The sequence below is a fragment of the Megachile rotundata genome, unplaced genomic scaffold (genome assembly GCF_050947335.1).
Source record: "Megachile rotundata isolate GNS110a unplaced genomic scaffold, iyMegRotu1 scaffold0114, whole genome shotgun sequence".
NCBI lineage: Eukaryota > Metazoa > Arthropoda > Insecta > Hymenoptera > Megachilidae > Megachile > Megachile rotundata.
The window spans coordinates 337,501-342,500 of NW_027473411.1; the positions used below are offsets into that span (position 1 = coordinate 337,501).

Genomic DNA, 5,000 nt, shown 5'->3' on the forward strand with positions numbered 1-5,000 from the left:
AAGTATCCATCGATCCGAACCGCGATCATTTTTTTTCAGCGTTCAACGTTTTTGTCAATTTATCAATAAAAATGATCATGTTCGAGCGGTGGATTAGGACACAAACACGAAACGACGGCGACGTAAATTGTTATTTAACTGCAATTTTTTTCTCTTTTTAACATTTTTTGCCTTTTGCGCGCGTACGTGCGTGCGAGCGTACGTATGTTTGTCATTTGCGTTCGAAAAGCGTGAATTTTAGGACACCTCATCAACATTAGATTTCTCTTAGGGCTTAGGATCGACTGACTCGTGTGCAACGGCTGTTCACACGAAACCCTTCTCCACGTCAGTCCTCCAGGTCCTCGCTGGAGTATTTGCTACTACCACCAAGATCTGCACCGACGGCGGCTCCAGGCAGGCTCACGCCCAGACCCTTCTGCGCACACCGCCGCGACCCTCCTACTCGTCAAGGCTTCATGGAGAACGGGAACTAAATCCCGTTCCTGCGCACTTGCCGTTGACGGCGGAGTATAGGCGCGACGCTTCAGCGCCATCCATTTTCAGGGCTAGTTGCTTCGGCAGGTGAGTTGTTACACACTCCTTAGCGGATTCCGACTTCCATGGCCACCGTCCTGCTGTCTTAAGCAACCAACGCCTTTCATGGTATCCCATAAGCGTCGACTTAGGCGCCTTAACTCTGCGTTTGGTTCATCCCACAGCGCCAGTTCTGCTTACCAAAATTGGCCCACTTGGCACTCTGATCCAAGAAAAATTTTATCAATTTATATCTCGTGGCTTCATGAAAATTCAAGCAAGCCAGAGATCTCACCCATTTAAAGTTTGAGAATAGGTTGAGGTCGTTTCGGCCCCAAGGCCTCTAATCATTCGCTTTACCAGATGAGACTCGTTATGCGTTCGAGTCGAGTGCCAGCTATCCTGAGGGAAACTTCGGAGGGAACCAGCTACTAGATGGTTCGATTAGTCTTTCGCCCCTATACCCAGTTCCGACGATCGATTTGCACGTCAGAATCGCTACGGACCTCCATCAGGGTTTCCCCTGACTTCGTCCTGACCAGGCATAGTTCACCATCTTTCGGGTCCCAACGTGTACGCTCTAGGTGCGCCTCTTCTCGCAATGAGAACGAGACGCCCCGGGAGTGCGAGGCCTAATCGTAACGAGGCCCATCCTCCCTTAGTCGACTTCACGGACGACTTTCACTTTCATTTCGCCTTTAGGTTTATCAAATCCCAATGACTCGCGTACATGTTAGACTCCTTGGTCCGTGTTTCAAGACGGGTCCCGAGAGTACCCAAAGCAATAGCGTCGCCGACCGGTAATTCAAAGTTTGGCCAGTCCAAGGACTCCGCCTGCCAACAGCCCGCCAGGCCCGGTTACGGCGCTAAGTCCGTACATCCGGTATCTAGACTGGAACGAGCTTGCGGCGGTCCTGGACGCAGTGCGTTCGAGAATTTTGCGGCCCGATACCGTCTGAGTACCGTCGCGCAGTCGGCCGGGCATCCAAGGGGCTGTCATCGTACGCTAAAAGCAACGGACAGTCTTCGCCTCGGGCCTTAGACCGACACGCAACGGGTCGCGACGTTCTACTAGGGGAGAAGTGCACGACTACATAGCCGGAACATTCGCCGCGGGTGGTGTGCCCACGCCGATGGGAAACCCGCCGTAACGGGACCATCCGGGGCACTATCGCACCAACACGGGAGCCAGCTTCGTTGACGATGAATCTCCCCATTCGATCTTTTGGGTTTCTCGGGTTTACCCCTGAACGGTTTCACGTACTCTTGAACTCTCTCTTCAAAGTTCTTTTCAACTTTCCCTCACGGTACTTGTTCGCTATCGGTCTCGTGGTCATATTTAGCCTTAGATGGAGTTTACCACCCACTTAGGGCTGCACTCTCAAGCAACCCGACTCTAAGGAGAGATCCACCCGAGACGCGTACCGGTCGCTACGGGCCTGGCACCCTCTATGGGTAAGTGGCCCCATTCAAGATGGACTTGGACGCGATTCGATGTCTCGGGATAAACGGATCCTCCTGAACACTACATTTCCCAGCGGCGTTAACCGCGGGATTCAGTGCTGGGCTCATTCCTGTTCGCTCGCCGCTACTAAGGAAATCCTTGTTAGTTTCTTTTCCTCCGCTTATTAATATGCTTAAATTCAGCGGGTAATCTCGCCTGCTCTGAGGTCGTCGAAATTTTATTATTTCTTTTCAAAGTTATACCACAAACTGTACGCTCTTTTCGGGGTTTCGACACGTAATACGAAAGGTATATTAATACCAACGACGCACAGGGATTATGTCGTTCGATTTTTTCCTTGTATCGTTCGATAACCAACTATTTTTCTCTTTTCGGATCAACACAATATCGTCGACTACTCGAAGGTACGTACGAGCCAAAATGAAAGCTCGGTGTCTCCTCTCTCTTTTGTTCGACAAAAGAAAAAAGGCACTTAAAACGCCGCATATTCGGGCAGGCGGGACAACGACAAAAAAAAAAAACGACGACGACGACGTCCGGTTGTTCTCGACTCGCGTCGGAGTATATATGTATATATTATAATCGGATATATCTTTTTATCTATCCAGGGCGCGTTAAAACAAACGACGAGGAGAGACTACGACAACGAGGAGATAAAGGTCGGACACCTTTTCTTCTTACCCTCGGCGCGCTCTCGCACACGATCGTTTCATGTTTCTTTTGTCCCCTAAAGGATACATATACCGTTACAACATATTTACGTTCGAATATACACTCGACGGTCGATAAACCGTAAAGACGCATCGTCCGATACGTTTTTTCTTTTGCTGTCGCGTTCCGACGCAAAATCCCAAGAAAAGGGCGAGAATGCCAGAGACAGCCATGTAAACCATCGGTGACTTATCATGGTCCAGAGAATAAAGGGTTAAAGGAAAAAAGAAATCCCATTTTTAACGTGCGTGGTACACCTTCGTCGTGTATATATCGTTCGATGAAACCACGAGCGCACAAAAGGAGGAACAAAAGCGTTTCGAGATCGATCTTCGGTGTAAATGTCATTGTTCATTTGCGTTCGACCGTTGTTCGATAAAAGAAATTTAACACACGAACAACAATGAAGGGAGACTCTCGCAAGACGATCACCAAATAAGCGTTTATCGTTCGATCGGTCCGGGTTTTTCAACGTCCGTCCGGCACAATTATGCACTTCGAGGACTGGACGACCGGAACCCGTATTGGGATCGCGCGGTCTTCCGCTTCTAATCAACGACAACGAAGCGATCTGCGCTTGTAAATGTTAAAAAAAACGTGGCGAAGCTACGATCTCGTAATAATTTAACCGTGAAAGAGCTTCCGTCGCACGTTTATTTTTAACTTTTCCCCTCGTTGTATAAACTTTCGCACCGTCGAAAAAAAAATTCGACAATCATTTCAGACAACGTCGGGAGCGCGGAGAAACGCCGTAAACACGCTCTACTCTCGGCTTGCTTCCTTCAATTGGTGTCTAACAATTCTCTCGCAGGGCGAAGAATCATTTTCTCTCTCGTCTAAATATCCTTCTGTAGTTAGGTGTTTTCGACTCGGGAGCGCTCTTTCACGGGCGGTCGTATATGGTCTCTTTTAGGGGTTTAACTAGAAACCACGACTCACGCAAGCCGAGATAAGCGCATTCCGCCGAGAAGATCCTAAAAACTAAGAATTGCGAGATATACGAAAATGTTCTTCTGTCGCCTGTGAAAAAAATGAACACTAGCAAAGAGAGGGCGAGACACGAACGTTCCATTTAACATTCTCCGCGTCAAACGCCGACGAAATGTCCAACCATCGCTCGTACGTTTTCGCCAATTTCGCAAGTTGTTCTCTCTCTCGCGTTCGACCATCGGATCCCGCTCCGAAACGTTCGACTTTTCGGCGTTTAACAGTTTCGTTTTATCTAGTCGAACGACGAGCGGTACCGAAAAAAATTTAACAATGAAGAGAAAACCTTTTGCTGCTAAAGGCAAACGCAAGCAGTCTTTAGTTATATAAACGACCCTCAGCCAGGCGTGGTCCAGGAATTGTATCCGTGGACCGCAATGTGCGTTCGAAATGTCGATGTTCATGTGTCCTGCAGTTCACACGTTGACGCGCAATTAGCTGCGTTCTTCATCGACCCACGAGCCAAGTGATCCACCGTTCAGGGTAATCGTATAAAAATTTTTGTTCATATTTAACAACTCAGCGTCTGAAAACCAGTATGTACGTGATTTATTTAACCTGGTTTATAAATTCGTTCGATTGTCCATAGAATACTAACTCCAATCCAAGCGCAAGATCGAGTATCGGTATTCGGACGTCGTCCCGTCATAGCTCTGTTCACAGATTTACCCGAGCTGATTGATGATTAAGACGACACGATAACGTCCATGGACGGGTAAAGGACCGTATAAAACTACAGAACCGCCGATGAAACAACGCTCTGTGACGCATTTCTCTTCGTGCGGCGAGTTTTCAGTCCGTTCCGGGTGGTAAAGTCATTCAAAAACCGTGGAAAATACGAAACGCGCTGTCGCGCGTAACACAGAGTCTCCTGCTCGCTGCTTACATATATTGGACGTCTTGGCGGTATCGCGAGATTCAATACGGACACTCCATGGCCGGCGTCAGATCGGTCTACCAACGAAGGAGACTACGCTATCGTTTTCGCTTCTCAGCCGGTCCGTAAAGCGATACGTTACCATATCGTCCGTCGTAAGCAGGCGGACTCTCGTGAAGTTGCGACTTCGTTCGTCGAAGCGGTTTCGTGGTTCGATTTCCATCGGTTACCCGGACACCCCCCGCGTGAAAGCCTCCGTGTCACACTCTAAATTTCGTTTCTCGTTTAACACGAAATAGAGAGAGGCTAAAAGGGGGTGTTCCCTTTGGTCCAAAGACAAAATTTATAGAGAGAAAGAAAATAAAATGAGAGTCTCTCACGAAGCGGGCGAAAAAAAAAAAACAAGAAATTTAACAATTTTTTTTCGCAAACCCATGCATTTCG

The 5,000-nt window shown here is 48.2% G+C and overlaps 1 non-coding gene and 1 pseudogene across 1 annotated transcript; both read right to left on the reverse strand.

The window, feature by feature from the left end:
• LOC143266234 (large subunit ribosomal RNA) overlaps positions 1-2,190 on the reverse strand; it is a 4,657-nt pseudogene extending 2,467 nt beyond the window's left edge.
• A 1,820-nt stretch (positions 2,191-4,010) lies between these two features.
• Positions 4,011-4,165, reverse strand: LOC143266247 (5.8S ribosomal RNA). The gene has a single exon (XR_013041299.1). It is a non-coding gene; the product is annotated as a 5.8S ribosomal RNA (ribosomal RNA).
• Between the last annotated feature and the right edge of the window lie 835 nt (positions 4,166-5,000).